The following is an 18,776-nucleotide window of genomic DNA, read 5'->3' as shown; positions in this document are numbered from 1 at the left end:
GTAGTTTCAGGGAATCCCCTTTGGACAACACCAAAGACTGGGTTCTCTCCAGCTCAGCCTGGTTTATCCGAAGATTGAAAAAGGAAGGAGCCAGCAGGACTAGAAGGAAGCATGGGAGCAGAAAGAAAGGAAAGCTGTGAAAAACCACAGTGAAAATCAACAGCTGTTAGTGACAGGTTAGGTGTGACAATGGTACCTTAATTCAGTCATCCCCACAGCCCCCTGTAGGCTTTCCTTGTGGGCAAGGAGTGAAGCTGATTAAACCTGTCTGACGGTTTTGTGCTAAGTCTAAAGTCAAACACTGTATTAGAGAACTCACATTCATAGATGAAATGGGGTGATAGAGGGGCCGGGGGGAAAACCTTGGTGATTGGAATCAGCTGAGATAGGGAATCTTCAGTAATGGCTATGGGAAGGGTATATACGAGATTCAAAAGGACAATGTAGGAGGAAAGGTCTAAAAGTGATAGCAGTGTGGAGTCAGGGTTGGGACCTGTGCAAGAATCAGACAGGACAGATGCCCAGATTCTGAGGTAAGAAATCAGGCTGGTCTCCTGATCCAATAGTGAAAGACATCTGATGCTGACTCCTGGCTTCTGTCTACACACGATCGTGCACAAACACAGAGGAACACATCAGCAGTTCGTGTGTCATCCATCCTTTTGCAAAGGCCATGATAAGCCCTGAAGTGAGCACACCCAACTTTTAATTTCTTCTCTCCTGCCTCAGCCTCTTGAGAAGCTGGGATTATAGCGATGAAGCACTAAAGTTTTCCTTCAGGGAACTCTCTAGGGAATGCTAGGAAATGGTTATTAATCTAATTTTGTCAGATCTCTCCAACTCCAAGGTCTATTAGAAACAGGATTCCAGGGAGGACCTCCCACTCCCCACTTCAAGTATCTGGGACTGTAGATGAAACACACAGTTGTTGAGTAGCAGGTATAAGAGACTCACATTCACTGATTTTTAGGCATGCAGATCAAAAGCAACAATGTACTGTCTGACAAGGAGAAGACTGAAAAAAAAAAAAAATACCGGAATGCCGAGATTGATGAAAATGGGGGTTTGTAAACAAAGACAAGCTCTTATGGCCTGCAGGAGGGGGTTTCAATAACTTTGGCCATTTAGAAATTTCTAGTAGATAAAGATATTCTACAACTCGGCAGTTTCCCTCAGGATATGTACCCTGAAGCCGAGTACCCAGCTGTGCAAAAGAAAAAAGAATGTTCATTGCATTGTCTCTCCTAGTGGAGGTGGGGGATGGGAGAAAAGCAATCAAGATGTCATCTGCAGGAGAACTGACAAATCAGTTTCCCGGTAGAATACTCCGAGGTAATAAAAATAAATTACTTTTACATACATCAACATTAATTTCACACTGTTGAGAGGAACGTCTATAATGGATGCACATGGCGCAATACCATTTAGTAGTACTCTGTTTTATTAATACCATTTTTTAAAGCATGGGAATGCTGAAAGCCAAATTCAGGAGAGGGTTTGCCTCTGGGTGTTGCAACAATAATGAGAAAATTCATAGGTTTCCTTGTGCTGTTGTGTGTGCTCTTTTAAGGCAAACTACCTTCAGGTGTTCGTTGCAGTCTGTATGATTTTTACACACCTACAATCTTTGACTGTACATTCACACGTGTTTCAGCTCCCACCCCGCACTGTACTGAGCTGCTTTGAACTTAGGGGTAAGGCAGATTCAAATAATGCAGCCAAGAATGGGCAGGGTTCACTGAGAGGCTTCAAGGAGGGAGAAGATGGTCACCCTGGGACTCTCGTGACCATTGCTTAAGGTTGAGATTGAATAGGTGAGACAGGACAAAATGTAAGGAACATGGTTGCTTAAAAGAACACTCTGAACTGGTGGGTAACAAAGGTCTTCGTGTAGCTGGGATTATGGTGCAGGCTGGATTCCACAGGAGGAAGATGGGGAGAAAAATGGCTTATTGGGGAAGAAAGGCTGAGTTGTGATGTGCTGCAGTGGAGGCACTGAACAGCCCCCAGACCATAATACTCAGCACGTAGACAGTACCACCTGCCAAAACAAAAACACCTAATCCATCAGAGTCCATAGCTCTGGGTAAGCCTCTAAATGTGCTAATCTTGCTTTTTGGCTTTTGTAGTTCTGCTTCTGGCTAACTGAAGTAAGTATGTCAACAAGGGTATGGTTCTTGTGCTTGGAGGAGGGGGATTCTGAATACCCAGGGTAGTTGCTGGCTGGCTAATAAAGACTTTCCTATTGGCTTAAACCCATGTCTGAGTAGTCTTCTGTGATGGAATCCTCACAACAGTCCCAAACAGACGGGATGGTCTACATTGAGAGTAGTCGATGGAACACATAGATGGTCATCAGGAGTGGCTTGCCTCAAGAGGGGGGAGATCATCTGGGAGAGAAGGGTCCTTCAGCTAAGGACAGTTCCCAGGGAGGGTTTTATCCATGAGCCATCAGTAATCAGCACTCTAGCGTTGAGGGTCCTAAAATGGGCTCTACACAGCATCTGTGACATCTCCTGACTTCAAACAAGCTCACCCACTGGGAGGAGTGTTTCCAGGAGCAGGCCCTTATTGCCACCACCACTCTTATCCCAGAGGGGTGCTCCCACCCCACCCCTCTGTTGAGTCAGCACCTCTATTGCAGGTGGCTCACCTGGTGGAGTGACCCAGATTTCCATCAGAACCCCTTGTCATCAGGCCCTTCTCAGGCACAGTCGTGTGCTTGTCCCATGACCTTCAAAGTTGGGTGGAAGATGTTCTCTTCCTCAGTATCACGGAAGAGTTACGCTTGCTCTCCCCTGCCCTCGCCATGCATTGGCATCCCTGACACCTCATGGCAAGTCCGTTATTCCCTTCCGATCTCTTGACAAGGAGCCTGATGTCAGCGAGAGGCATCTGTAACCGGAAGCTTATGAGACTTCCTGACTCCCTTCAGGAAGCGAATTACTGTGTCCTGTGGGGATCAAGACTGCCAGAATAGTGAAGACAGGCACCAATTTCGCTGATGTCTACCCTAGTTTGCTTTCTCTTGCTGGGATGAACATGACCAAAAAGCAACTTGGGAAGAAAGGACTGATTTGGCTTCTGTGTCTCAATCAGTTCAGGATGAAGGGAAGCCAAGACAGGAGTTGAAGCCGAGATCATGGAGGAACATTGCTCATTCGACCTTTTTGTTATTGTTGGTACGGCCTAGGACCACCAACCCTGGGTGGCACTACCCAAAGTGGGCTGCACCCTCCCATATCTTTAATTATTAATCAGAAAATGCTCCACAGACTAGTCTACCAGTCAACCTGATGAAGGCAATTCCTCTATTGAGATTCCCTCTTCTCAGCTATGTCCAAGTTTGTGTCATACTGACAATACTCAGAGGAGCCAAGGCATCATTTACCTGCCTCCTTGAGGTGAGACCCCCTCCAGGCTAAACAGGTACTACAGTGTGCCACAGAACAATGGTCATGGCCTCACTGCCATCATCTCTTTATTTAAAAGTGGGTATTTGGTCCAGCACAAGGCTATACTCAGACTCTTATGGGTAGATCGTACACTGAAGCCCTCAGAGTTCATGCCAATGAGTCACTCACCTCCTAACAAAAAAGTGCAAGTGATGCTGGGATATGTAGTCTCCAAACTGGGTGTGTGTATTTCCACCTAAAACTGTTGAACAGATTAACGGCTGCCAGCAAGCAGTAGCAGTCTGTGCTACACAGTCTGTGAAGTACAGCAGCAGCCCTCACAAGTAAAAGAAGAAAAGGAGAGTGGCCGCTGAGCTGGGACATGCCGGAAGAGCCCAGCCTTTTGAATCAGTCACAGATGAGTAGCAGGGAGACACAAGTCACGGCCACTCCACAGCACCTTCCGTTGGCTCAGGCCTTCCCTCTGATTGCCACACCCATCCTACTTTCCCCTTTACCCACTGAGTACCCCTCTTCTGTGTCCCCACGTGCTATTACTCTTGACCATGTTTCTCAACTGAAAATTTATCAGAACACCTGACCAACTGTTTCACCCAGTGATAAAACAAGTCTCCTCCCCATCCGTGGAAACAGGGCATCTGTTGGCTGAGATGCTGTGTGTGCGGTGAGAGCAGGGATGTGCACACCAGACCTCTCCTTGTAGGCGGTTAGCAACAGGCCGAGAGCAGAGCCTGTGGCCAGGAACTGGCCTGAACAAGGAGCTGCCTCCGCTCACACTCAAGAACTGGGCAGAGTGGAGAGATGGAAGCCCAGCCCTCCACCCCACTTCAGGCCAGTTGCAAAGGGCCGCCCCAGTCCCAGGCTGTCATGGCATTACGGATCAGCTGAGGCCACTGCTGTGATTGCATTGCACCTAAGCCTCTCATTGCCCCACAGCTACACTCAGTCTCTCCCCTGCTTCCTGGGAGCATCTCCAGCAATCCTCCCACGGAGAACCTCCCCACTCCTCGCCGAGACGAGGCGGAAGTCTCAGAGCCCAGATTGGCTAGCTTATACTCGTAAGTATACCACTGCTCTGTCATGTACCCACACCAGTGTCCCAAACAGAAAGGGATAGAAAGGGCAAAAGAGGAAGAAAAGAAAAGAAACAAAGTGAAACAAAACCCCTTCACAGTTCTACTGTACCCAGAGGTTTTCTCCCCTCCCAACTTTCTCACTGGCGGGAACTGAGGGGACTGCTTTCCTTAGCAGTGAATTTCAAAGCCCAATTAAAGTGGGGTTTTATTTGTAGAAGAAAGGGTCAGTGTTGGCTGGGCAATGGGGATATTAATGTGACTATCACAGAAAACGAAGACAAAATGCACCCTGCACGAGTTCCTAGGGCAAGGAGTGCCTTGAGGCTCCCTGGAATACAGAAGCCAGGAGCCTTCCCCCCAGCTCCCCTTCTCAAATCCTCCCTGAAACCCTCGTGGCACTGGAATCTGGTCTGAATGTGGCCTCCTTCTACACAAGACTGCAGAGATTCCAGCTTCCTTCCGGGAAAGCCACACTTCTGTGTGTGCTTGAAAGAACCTTCGTGTTCACCACTGTCTTCCTTAGGACCTTCACTCTCTATTCTCACTTACCCTACAAGCCAAACATCAGGGGAAGGGCTCCACCCTTCAGGATTGCTGCCAATTTTCTAAAGCAAAAGTCTATTCTATTCTGGGCAGTCAGCTTGGGTCCTGTACCGACTAGGTTTGTTTGTTTGTTTGTTTGTTTGTTTGTTTGTTTGTTGGTTTGTTTGTTGGTTTGTTTGTTTTGTTGTGGTCTGGGGGGTTGTATGTTTGTTTTGTTGTTTTTGTTTGTTTGTCAGCTTGACAAAACTTAGAAAAATCTGAGAAGAAGGAATCTCAATAGAGGAGTTACCTCCACCAGATTGGCCTATAGGCAAGTCTATGGGGCATTCTTTTGATTAAGGATTGATGTGAGAGGCCCCAACCCACTGTGGAGTGCCAGGCCTGGGCAGGCGATCTTGGGTTATATAAGAAAGCAAGCTGAGCCAGCCATGGAGAGCAAGCAGTGAGCAGCATGCTTCCATGGTCTCTGCTCAGTTCCTGCTTCCTGGTTCCTGCCTCCAGTTGCTGCTCTGGCTTACCTTCATGATGGACTATGACCCATAAGGTGAAATAAACCCCTTCCCACAAACTTGCTTTTAGTCATGGTCTTTATCACAGCTATAGAAAGCCGACTAGAACAGGTCCTGGGAATGAGCAGGGAAGCTGTGCTTTTTCCACATGCTCCTATGCCTTCTTGCCCCTCCTGAGCAACCGGAAGGGGCGAAAAGGGCTTCTTTCAACAAAACTGCATTTCCTGCATTTTCTGATTTCCCATGCATGGGTCAGTTCCAGCTCAGGACACCCCTGCCTTGGGTGGGTCTTGGAAATGCTCTGGTACATGTTGCATGGCAAAAGCTTTCCTACAGGGTGTTCCGGTGTGGCTTTCTCATCCAGCTCTTAGAATCCACACTGAGGTAAAGAGATGCAGCGGCACATGCATTACTGTCCTTCCCAAAGGCCTAGTGGTTGAACGAACACACGCCTTCTCTTGCAGGAGGTCAGAGTCGAATGTCACAGCTGCACGGGGAGGTGTCAGCAAGGCTAGATACTTCTTGGGATTTAGTAGAGAGTCTGCTTCTTGGAGTCTTTGTTTGTTTGGTTGGTTGGTTGGTTGGTTGGTTGGTTGGTTGGTTGGTTGGTTGTTTGGTTGGTTGGTTGGTTGGTTGGCTTTTGTTTTTGTTTTTCCAGCTTCTGGAGCCATCTGCGTTCCTTGCCTCTTCCTCTCTTTTACGGAAGGAGCATCACTCCATCCCTGCAACTGTCCTGGTATCTTCTCATGTCCTTACAAGGACCCTTGCTTCCTCATGTTAGTACCAAGACAACCCAGACTCTTCGCTTTATCACACTTGAAAACTGCCTTTCGGCAACACCCAGCAGACCCAGGATTAGAACATAGATATCTTTGGGACCATTATTAGCTCATTACAGAAATTCAGGACATAGCAAAGATCCTCCGTCCCCTACAGTGAGAGACAGACCCTTCTCACTGCACCTGCCCCTGACTCCATTCAGCCTTTCCCATACTTTAGGGTGAGTCTCTAGCAGTATCCCACTTACTTCCACTAAAGTCTGCCTAAGATGGGGTGGTAGTCCTTAGGAGGAAAAGTACAGCTCTGACTGGCTTATACTATAAAGGGACTTTATGGTTTGTGTAATTGGAAAAGAACAGAGGTAGCTTAGGGTTTGGAGAGAGGCCAAGACAGATGATGCTCCATGGATGCCTGCCCCTCCCCCTTGCTCTCTCTTCCTCTCATGTTCTCTCTCTCTCTCTCTCTCTCTCTCTCCCCCCCCCCATGTCTCTATCCTCTTTCTCTCATGGTCTTATTTATTCTTTGACAGTTTCACAAATGTATGCAATGCATCTTAATCATACCCACTCAAATGCCTTCCCCCTCCCTTCATGTGTCTCTACCCTTCCCCCCGCCGCGGCCCCCCCCCCCCCCCCCCCCCCGTACCTTCCTGTCCTCCTTACCATGTTTGTAGCCCACTGAGTTCAGCTAGTGCTGCCTGCAAATGGCTCTAGGACCATGTATTAGCTGCCTTTTGTTGCTGTGATAAGACATCATGACCAAAAGCGCCTACGGAAGAAAGAGTTTATTTTGGCTCCTGGTTCCAGCGGGATGGAGTCCATCATGGTGGAGGAGGCATAGCAGCAGGAAGCCAGAGCAGAAAGCTGAGAGAGCTCACCTTCAATGGAATGCAGAAAGCAGAGAGAGTGAACAGGAAGTGGCCAAAGCTATAAGCCCGCAAAGCCCCCTAACCCACAGTGGCATGTCTTCTCCAGCATGCCTGCACTTCCTAAAGGTTCCACAACAGCACCTCCAACTGGGAATTAAGTCTTCAAATACATGAGTCCATGGGGGCCATTTCTCATTCAGACCACCACAGGCCATCCACCAGATCATGGGCAATCTCTAAGCAGCCACACTCCCAAAGAAAAACGACTACCCCTCCCAACAACCATCCCTTGTTAGTAGCTCCTTAGCTACTAAGGGCATCAGGAGCCCCCCTCCTGTGCATGCTAGACTGTTGACTGGCTTGGTCTTGTGTGGGCAAGCACAACTGTGTGGGCCCATGAGTGTAAGGGCCGGGTCTTGTCCATTGTACAGCACTCCTCCTCATTCTCCAGCTCTGACATTCTTTCTTCCCTCTCTCCCACGATGTCCCCCGAGCCTTGGGGACAATGGATTAGCATAGATGTCTCATTTAGGGCTGAGTACTCAAGAGTCACTTATCCTCAGCACTTTGAGTAGGTTTCAGTTGACTGCTGCATGCTGCAAAGAGAAGCTTCTCTGAACAAGGTGATGAACATACCTATTTAGAAGGTGATGAACATAAATGTTTGTCCATTTAGCAAAACAACAGAAGTAGGTTTTTCCCTAGGGCCCGTGACCCCCCCAGCCATGGACCTTTGACTATGTTTACAGCACCAAGCATGCATTCCCTCCTGTGTAGCAGGCCTGGAGTCTTAATTTTAAAAGTGGCTGATTACTCCATAACAGTCATGCCACTGTTGCACTAGTGGGCACGACTTTCCTGGCAGATCTGGTACTGTAGGGTCGACCTGTGGTAAAGCCTGGGATGCTCAGGACAGTTCATCCCTATCTCTGGCTGCTGTATTCTCTGTGCATGCTGCCCAAGAATTGCAAGCAAGATGGAAAGTGCTAGATCACCCAAGGGAAAACACTAGGTCACCCAAGGTCCCTCAGAGACGTATTCACCTGCATTTGCTCCATAGGAGATGGCAAACTTCTGTAGCTGCGGCCCAGTAAGGATGATGTTATCGTTTGGAAGTGAAATGTTCCCCCACAGGCTCGCGTGTGTGAATCCTTGATCCCCAGCTGCTGGTGGCTTTAGGGAAGCATGTCATTGGGGTGGTCTTTATGGAGTTAGCCTAGTCCAAGCTCTCTCTGCTTTCTAGTTGCCTACACAATGTAATCAGGCTAGGACCGAACTTACCAGACCCTCTCAAACTGTGAGTCAGGATCAATCCTTCCTCCCTTAAATCAGGGGTTCTGTTCACTACAACAACAAAGCCAGGAAGCATATGAGGAAGACTGGTCAGTGTGTCAAAGGCTTGTCAAAAATACAGTTGAATAGAAAAAAAAATGTACCAAGTCTGAGGAGGAATTAATATTCGCAAACCTTGTAAGTAAGAAGGTCAAAGACTCCCAGCAGGAAGTAGATATTATTTTATAATTAAGTATGCATTTTAAGACTTGAGCTAAACAAATCAAGACATTCAAGCAAGAAACACAAATTCTGAACAAATAAAAGCCAGGCACATGGCACACACCTGTAATGTTAGCACCCAGGAAGCAGAAACAGGAGGAGCTTGAGTTTAAAACCTGCCTGGGCTACACAGTGAAACCATGCCTCAGAAAGAAAATGGAACTTTAAAAAAATTAATAGAAAATACATGAAATAGCCTTCATCTCCAGATTGACAAAGATGAAAAGGAATGATGTATAGCCAGGTATGGTGGCACAAATCTTCGAGCCCAGCTACCCAGGAGGCTGAAGCAAGAGGATTGCAGGTTCAAGGCCATCCTGGGCCACTTAGCAAGACCCTGTCTCAAAAGTTTAAAGTTTAAACAACAAAAGGACTGTGGGTATATCTCAGGATGGAGTGCTCACCTAACAGGCTTGAGAGCCTAGGTTCAACCCCAAGTAACAAAACAGGTGTGGTGGCTCACACTTCAATCCCAGCACTTAAGAGTTAGAGGCAGGCAGATCTCTGTGAGTTCGAGGCCAGCCTGGTCTACATAGAGATCTCCAGGATAGCCAGAGCTTATTACAAACAAACAATCCTCAGTAAAACACGCACATACACACATACACACACACACACACACACACACACACACACACACACACACACACACACGCCATGACACAGCTGTATGACTGCTGAGAAGCAGCACACTGTCATTGGGAATGTAAACCAGGGTCACATTTCAAAGTGCACTGGGTGAGTTTGGAACCCCACAACTATACAAATTTTTGCACTTCAACTTCTAGGAGTTTACCCTAAAGAACAGGACAAGTAGACACACCTCTTTAGGTGTCATCTGTACCACTATTGAAAACTGAAAAATCAGTCATATGTCCAACTGTAAAAGCAGTGGGTTCAATGAACTGTGCGACACAGCTACCAACGCAGAATAGTGTAACCATGGTCAAAATGATGGCACCAAGATTGATTGATTGATTGATTGATTGATTGATTGATTGATTTTACAAAGGAAATTGTTTAACCCAGGCCTGGGAGTTCAGTTATTCTCAGCATTCAGGAAGGTGAGGCTGGAGGATCCTAAACACAAGGTGTGCCATGCCAGGCCTGCGGAATGAGTTCAAGGCCAGTCTAAGCAAGTTAACTTGACACTATCTCAAAATAAAAAGTGAAAAGAAGGCTGGAATGTAGTTCAGTGACTGAGCAGGAGCTCAGTGCGCAGGAAGACCTAGGTTCAAGCCCCAACACTAGAAGAATACAAGTCACGTATGGGATACTATTATTTGAAAGGCATATTTCCAACTTTTGTTGGATGGTGTTTTACTTGTAGGCCGAGAAGATTCTAGAAGTCCATCGCGTGAGTTAAGATGTTTCCAGATGAACAAAACATACACTGACTTAAACAATTACAGGAAGTTACTGGTTGCGTAATGAAAAAACCAGGAATAAGACAGGCTTGGGACACAGCCAGCCCAGGCTGCAGGTCCACTTGGGGGCTGTGCTCTTGCCTCTGACCTCCTTCCTGTGGTCATGAAACTGCAAACTGACTTCCCTCATTATCATAGGAGGGCTGCCAGCACCCAGGAGCTGCAGGCATTCTAGTTCAGAGTCAGTGGGAGTTTGCCTTGTAGTGATGAATCCAGTCCTAAGCCAGGCATGGTGCTCAGTGAATGCCCTGCACTACCTGGCTTCAGCTTAGATACCAGTTGTCTCTCTGTGCCTGTGGGTTCCACATCTGATTTTTGTTATTATTATTCCCTAAGTATGGCAACTATCTATGCAGATTTGCATTGTTTTGGGTATTATGTGGTGGTATTGTGTTCCCCAAAATATTGTGCACCCTAATAAACTTATCTGGGGTCAGAGAACAGACAGCCACTAAATACAAAGGTTAGAAAATGGTGGCACTCATACCTGTAATCCTAGCATTCCAGAGACAGAAATCCCTCTGGATCTCTGTGAGTTCAAGGCCACATTGGAAACAGCCAGGCATGGTGACTCACGCCTTTAATCCCAGAAAGCGAGCCTTTAATCCCAGGGAGTGGTGGTAGAAAGCAGAAAGGTTTATAAGGCGTGAGGACCAGAAACTAGAAGCGTTTGGCTGGTTAAGCATTTGGCTGGTTAAGCTTTCAGGCTTCTAGCAGCAGCTCAGCTGAGAGCCATTGGGATGAGGACACAGAAGCTTCCAATCTGAGGAAACAAGACCAGCTGAGAAGTTGGCCAGGTGAGGTTAGCTATGGCTTGTTCTGGTACTCTGACCTTCCAGCATTTACCCCAATAACTGGCCTCAGGTTTGATTTTATTAATAAGAACTGTTAAGATTCATGCTACAGTGTTATGTATTATAGAGATGATTAAGGTCCGTGGGAAAGTATGTGTAGGTGTAGCATGAATCTTAAAAAGGTCTTATTAATATAAAAAAAACCCTCGGGAGCCAGATATTGGGGTGAACACTGAAGGGTCAGAGAAACAGAACAGGCCACAGCTACCTCACCTTGCCAGTTCCTCAGCTGATCCTGTTTCCTTAGACTGGAAGTGTCCTCATCCGAATGGTTCTCAGCTAAACTGCTGCTAAAAGCCTAAAAGATTAGCCAGGCTCTAGTTCCTGGTCCTCACGCCTTATATACCTTTCTGCTTTCTGCCATCACTTCCTGAGATTAGAGGTGTGAGTCACCATGCCTGGCTGTTTCCAGTGTGTCTTTGAACTCACAGAGATCTGGATGGATTTCTGCCTCCAGAATGCTAGGATTAAAGGTGTGTGTGCCACCATTTTCTCGCCTCTGTATCTAGTGGCTGTTCAGTTCTCTGACCCCAGATAAATTTATTAGGGTGCACAATATATTGAGGAACACAATATCACCACATGTAGGCTCTGTGCAGACACTGTATTCTGTGTGCGCGTATGCATATACATGTGGGTGTTCACCACATGTGTGTACATACATGTAGAGCCCAGAGGGTTGTATCAAATGTCTTGTTCAGTCCTTCTCCCCCTTATTTTTTATTTTATTTTATTTTATTTTTTGTGACAGGCTCTCTTACTAAACCTGGAACACACTGATTTGCCTAGTCTGGCCAGCAAACACCTAGGATTCCCCTCTCACTACCTCCCCAGCCCTGAGGTTACAGATGTGGGCCACCTTGCCCAGCTTTCACATGGGTGCTGGGGAATCTGAACTCAGGTCTTTATCCTTGTGCAGCAAATACTTTACCGAGTAAGCCATTTCCCTAGTTCTTTTATATGATAGATGGACTGAAGCATCTGCTAATTGGGGGCGGGGGGGCTGGAACCAGTCCCCACAGATGCTGGAGGCTGGCTGAACTTGACATCCCTAAAGCAATCACTTTGTGAAGAGCCACAGCCCTACCCTGATTGGCTTAGAGGACTCACCCTGGACACAGAGAAGGGGCACCCTTTCTCCATCCCCCAAGTCCACTAAAACACAGGGCTTTGTAGGACATGGATGGCCATTCAAATCCACCTCAGCAAGGCATTGTTGTGGTCCCCCTGTGTTGGAGTCTAGCTAGGGGCACGTTATCTATCAGGATACGTGCAATATATTACCAGACTCAGAAATATCTTGCAAAGCTTGTCTTGCACAATCATTCATCAATTTTACTATGAAACTCTCCCATAGGAGAGGCCAGCCATGGCTTTCACTCAGTAAAATTTAAAATTTCCAGCCAGGAGGTGATGACTCATGCCTTTAATCCTAGCACTTGGGAAGCAGAGACAGGTGGATCTCTGTGAGTTCGAGGCCAGCCTGGTCTACAGAGTAAGCTCCAAGACAATCAGGGTTACACAGAGAAACCATGTCTCTAAAAAAAGGTTTATAATTTCTTGCTTTTTTATATTTAAATTTATTTTATTTTACGTGTATGGGTGTTTTGCCTGTATCTATGTCTGTTCACCATATGCATGCAGTAGCTGCAGAGGCCAGAAGAGGGCATTGGATTTCCCCGGGAGCTGGAGTTACAGAACATGTGAACCACTACGTGGGTGCTGGAAATCCAACCTGGGACCTCTGGAAGAGCAGCCAGTGCTCTTAACTGCTGAGCCATCTCTCCAGCCCATTATCATGTCTTCATTTCAGAATCTTCCATTCCAGGTGAAGTTTGTTCTCACTGCTTTCTGTAAGTGGGGTTTGAATAGCTCTATCCTTTGAGACGCCTGATAATTCGTCTACTTTTTATCTGTGAGATATTTAAATTGTTCCTATTGTAAAACAAAGAAGGTCCGGACAGGGATTCTGGAGGGCCTTATCTGGTACAGTGAACAAATTGGGACTACCAGGGGACTTTCAGGCTGAGTGTAATACAAGTGGACAGAGAAGTCAGAAAACGCCCCCGGCAGCAGAGACGCCCCCTGAGATCGTGTTCCCAGGAGCTGCACCCCTTGCTCTGATGAGCACCCCCTCCAGCCCCGTGCACACGTCTCCTTAGAGTTGTCCCAGTCTCGCTGGCTCCTGCTCTCTAGAATGGTGCCTGGAGGAGCAGTGAGTATCTGACACTCTGAGTTGTCCCCAAAGGCAACAGCTTTCAGATGGGAGGCTCAGGGCGCTGGGGACTACAGGCTGCTGGCGGTATAGAGGAGGATGTCCACACAGAGGGAGAACAAAGCCCCACACATCCACAGCAGGTAAAAAGACAGAACGCCTCCGTGAAGGTTTTACAACCTGGATCCAACTCTTCCTGAGCCCCTTGCCTAACTCTTCCTAATCACAGGAAACCACGCCACCCCTGTTACAGGGACCCTGGGGAAAAATGACAGACAGTGTGGCTGGGAAGAGACCCCAAAAGCCAATCCTGGGCAGGCTCAGCCCTCAGCTTTCCCTGGCTTCCCACTTCGCCCACCCGTCACATCTGTGGGCCACCGTGGTCCTCACTTCTCCAGGTCCTGAAGGAGAGAACAGGCTTCCAGGTGAAAAACCCCCAGCCTCTACCACCATGGGCCTGCCCAGGCCAGGGTCAGCACTGCAGCTAGCCCTCCCTTGCTGTAAGACAAAGGCTTGGGCCAGCAGCAGCCTGTCACCAACAAAGGACCCTATGCAGAAAGAATGGGTGTGTCTTGGGCTGCTTGGGGTAGGGTGGCTCAATAAGAATATCATGTTGGGGATGACAACCACTTGACGGTCAAGGAGCCCCATGGGAGCAAGACCTCTGATGTCCCCATGGAAGCCCAGATCCTCCCCTCCAGCTTTTCTGTCTCTCCTGGCCCTCACAAGGCAGCGGGAGGACTGGGGGTTAGGGAACTTACTGCTAAGCATGCCCACTTTGGATGCCAAGCCCTGTGTGCAGGGCCCTGGCCAGCAGAGGGCAGAAGCCTAGTTTGCTATGGTAGGCCAAGAAGTAGTCTGCAGCAAGGGACGGGGCCCTTCAGTAGAGGGTGCCATGCTGTCTGCTACCCTCTTCGCTCATTCTCCATCTAGAAGGCTGTGTCTGAGACCCACCTCCTCACTCTGCCCTCACAGCTCTGGCGATGCAGACATCCCAGCAGGTGACAACTTTCCCCATACTGCCACTGTTCAGTAGCAGCAGGCTGGACGTTCAGAACATGCTCATCAAAATAAATTAGATCGAATTTAGACCCTTGCCCCAGAAGGCTATAGGGCCACAGAAGGCTTGTCGTCCTAAAGACCAGGACATGCTTGGTCCTTCCTGAGCTTGGTCCTTCCTGATCCTACCACCCAGTTCCCTGTCAGGGGCCAGAGTCAAGTCTTCAGGTTACTCTGGGGCCAGGTGTGCTCTGAGAAGAATGAGTTTAGTTAGCTTCAGGGCTAGGTCACAATGCTTCAACCTTAGTCCTTTCCTGGGGCAGAATTGGTAGTGTTGTGAAGGAGTGGGGAAGTGGCCTGAGTTTCACCTTTCCTGCCTGTAAAATGGGGATTATGGTTTCTGCCCTGCCCATCCCACAGAGCTTCTGTCAAGACCTGGGGTGGGGGAGGGAGAACTGGACTAGCAAGGGGAGAGGTGAAGAGGGAAAGAAAGCTTAGTCTCGGCTGGCTTTCTCTTGTTTAAAGCCCCAGTTGAGCAACTGGATAGACCCTTAACCCAGGCTGGCCCTGTAGGCGCTCAGCTCAGGGCTCATTCCTAAAAGGGCTGACCGAGCTGGAATATGGTTTTCATGCACCAGGGAGGGCATGACAGACAGAGCAGGAACCAGGCTTGAGAACACGTCCTACCCACTTCCTTAATTCTCTGTTTCATTCCTGTCAATCACTGGCCCCAGATTGCCTGTTCCAGCCACAACTGGTTTTCCAACTGCCAAGTGTCCTGTCCATGGCACAGCAGGGACTATGCCAGCCGAGGAAGAGGACCCTGACTCTCACGAGCTTCCCCCAGGGATCTCTCCTCATTATGGCTGTCCATTATCCTCTAGAGGAGTGTGGTTTATCGCACAATGGTTAGATCAAGAACCATCAGTGTTATAAAGAAAAATGGAAAAAAAAAAAAAAAGAACCATCAGTGGCTCCCAGCGTCTACGGGGAAACTCTGCTGTGAGCTTCAGACCTCTCATAGGGTCTTTTTCTCCCTCTCCCCAATCCTCTCCATAGGACTCCAGGACCCATTCAGCCTGTTGCTGAGCCCCCTGGAATCCCACAGCCGCAGGGCGTTCAACCCTAGCTTCTAGGGCTTGCTTCTCCCGTGTGCCTCCCACCACAGGCTTCTCCGTCCCGAGTGTCAGTTGACTTGACAGTGTCTTTCTGGAATATCTCTGAGGTCCCGGAGCTACCTCTTAGGTGACCCAAGCTCCATGGGATCCTAGCCAGCCTCTCTCTGAGCCTCACCACGCCCATCTGTAAAAGAAGGAACCAGCTCCACCTCACATACCTTATAGGTAAAGATCAAAGAAGCAATAGCCAGGGAATTGCCTCTCCCACTGACTCCAGGGGCTGGGATTTAGTTAGCACAAAAAGAACTCAGCCAACAATTCTCTCCCCAAGAGTGACTCTGAGATTTGCTGGGAACAGGAGCTCCAGTACCCCACAGTCCCTCCTCCAGTCCATGAGTGACCAGGTGGCGCCATGCCAGGCTGAGTCCCATTCCTTACTGCAAGATGCAAAGCTGAGTGGTCACCCAGGGTGCCTGCCCTGGCTGTCCTGATGCAGAGACTGTTGGCCCCATGGGATGGTATTAGCCTGGCAAAGGGGTGTCTTTCTAAGGTCTCCCCATGGCCACAGTCAGAGACACACTGTCACGCTTGCTTTAGGCCGTTTCCTTTTCTAGAGAGGAAGAGGGTGGATTTCTTTCTGTACACATTTAGGCAGGAGACAAAGCAAGCTCTGTGTATCTGAGCCTTGCCTCTCCCCACACGTGTTGCTCCCGGGATTGTCACAAAATGTTCACAACAAACAGCCTTAGTCAAGTGACTGGGGGCCAAGGCTGTGACCAGATGCCTTAGAGTCACAGAGAGTGGGGACTTCCGTTGCTCCGTCCTGCACTGTCCCCTTGCAGGTGGACAAGCTAAGGCCTAGAGACCAGTGATTCATTCAAGCCCTACATTCCTAGCCAAGGTTATGTCTGGAGCCCCTCTACTGTGTGTGTGTGTGTGTGTGTGTGTGTGTGTGTGTGTGTGTGTGTGTGTGTGCATTTACATGTGTGTCCACATGTGGTAGAGGGTGCATGTAGAGGACAAAAGTCTCCTTCGACCTTACTTTTCCAGACAGGGGCTTTCACTGAACCCAGAGCCTGAATCTGGCTGACGAGCAAACCCCAGGGAGCCTCCTGTCTCCACCTCCCCAGCTCTGGAATTACAAGCACATACCACCTCACCCAACCCCTTTTCCGCTGGTCCTGGGAATTGATCCTCACGCTTTTGTGGCTAGCACTCTAACAACTGAGCCATCTTCCCAGCGACTCTCTGTATTTTAAGCAGTTCGTTAATTATTAATTTGTTCATTTATTTTTCACAGTGGTGGAGATGAAGCCCGGGGCCTTGTGACTGTTTTAATGCTGAACCACACCCTGTCCCTGCCTCTCTACTCTGGCCGGAGTGAACACCCTCCCCCCTCCAAGAGGGCAGGACAAAAGAGAGAGGATCAAGAGAAGAGGATCAAGGATCAAAAGAGGGCAGAGAGGGTGGTGGCCACAGGAGTGGGAAGGATGTGAAGGTACAGATTGGTTTGCCGGGGAGGGGGGTGGTGGTGGTGTAACTTTCTAAGGCTCCCCTCTCAGCCCTGGTTCCTGGGATGGTTTCTGGGGCTATGGCTGGTAGGCTATCAGAAGGGCATCCCCAACATAGACTGATCTACATTCTGACTCCCCAGGAACAGTTAGTTACAAGGAGCCCAGCAGCCTGGGCTCTGTTCACTGAGAGCCAAGCTTCAGTCTGAACGTGAGAGCACAGCCCAGACTCCACAGTCAGCACGCAGGGCCCAGAGAGACCTCCTGGATTCCTGTATCCCCTCGTCTCCTTTCAGTGGGAAGAGCTGAACAAGCAAAGAGAAGGGCCAGCATCATTGGCTGGACCACAGAAGTCCCTTGGCTTCCAGTCAGGGATCTCTCGTACCATCTTCCCACCTGTGACAGAGGCCACTGCTGTGAGGAGAGGCTGGCTGCCATGGTAGCTCTGTGCCCTACTCTGGGACAAGTCCCACTCAGACATTGACCCCTCAGCTGTCTTTTGAGATGAGGGCTGTAAACAAGTGCATTGGGCCTCTGCCCTTGGGTGGGACAGAGGCCGGCAGTACTGCGTTGTACTGCCCCATCCCAGCTGGGGATGATCATGTCACTGAGGGTTGGTATGAAACATGCAGCTTCTCCCCTGATCCAACTCTAAACCCACAGAATCAGCATCTCTGGCAGCCCGGGGGCGAGGGTGTGTGTGTGCCTCCCTAACCTAAACCCCTCATGAGCAAGTGACACAGTTTGATGTGTCCCCAGGGGAAGGGACCTCACACTCCTGCCCACCACTGAAGGAAGAGAGAATGGAATTTTCCACATCCTGGAATGTCAGCGGCAGTGGCCCATTTGCAAGCCCTGCTGATGAGCTAATTAGGGCTGCTCTTCTATTTCTGCTCAATACCTAAATGAGGTCACCAGCCTGGCGTGCCTGAGAGGAGCCTGAGGAGGAGACTAGGGGTAGCTAGGCCAGCAGGCAGGCTTCATCTCTGAACCTGGAATCAGAATGGCAGGAGCAACCGCATTTTCCTGAATATCGGGTGTAGGATTTGAAGTGATGAAGCCAGGGATGTCCCAGCAAGATAAGAGGGAAGGTCACCCTAGCCAGTCCAAACTGTTCTCTTGTGGCTCTTCCCAAACAGAACTCCTTGTGTCTTAGGAGCTCACTCTTCATGTCCCCCAAAAGACCAGCCTCTTGGTCCTTTGGGTGCTCCTCAGTCAGCATCAGCAAGCCCTGCCCCCCCCCCCAGGTGGCACAGGGATGTGTAAGTGTCCAAAGCTGCTGTCTCAATCTGGCAGTCACTCCTGAGGCATTTCTACTATCCCCAACAACCAGGCTCAGGAAATCATGATTGCATCACCCCCAAATGTCTCCACTGTGCCCCAAACCCTGGGCTCTCGCTTTATGGGTTCATCTAGTGAGCTCTCCATTGAATCAAATGCGTTATATTGGCCACACTGGGCAGCAACATGGCACCCCACAGCGGGGATGGGTTTTAGTGACTATGTTTACAGAGCATGGAATCGAGGCATCAAGGGCAGGGATTCTTCAGGGTGCATTTGGCAATGTCTAGAGGTGTTTTATGTTTATCATACTCGGAGCCACTGTGGACAGCCCTGCCGTAAGTAGCCTCTGCCTGAGAGACCCTGGTGAGGGCACTCAGCTACCACCAGGCAGCCTGGGTTTGAATTCTAATCTTTGTCCACTTGGCTCTGTGAGCTGGCTCTCATTTTACATGCAGAAAAGCTGAGGCTTCAGAGGATGAGCACAGATTCTCATCACTAACACATACAGAGCTGGGCCATCCCTCCCTGTCCAGATTTCTGAGGCTCCCGTGCTCCCGCTAATCCTCCTTGCTGCTGCCTTCCTGGGGCCATGGTGTCCCTCCAGGATCCCCTCTTCCGCCAG

The sequence above is a fragment of the Peromyscus californicus genome, unplaced genomic scaffold, assembly GCF_007827085.1.
Source record: "Peromyscus californicus insignis strain IS unplaced genomic scaffold, ASM782708v3 Scaffold_20__1_contigs__length_68692818, whole genome shotgun sequence".
Lineage (NCBI taxonomy): Eukaryota > Metazoa > Chordata > Mammalia > Rodentia > Cricetidae > Peromyscus > Peromyscus californicus.
Note: the sequence above shows the minus strand (reverse complement) of the source record.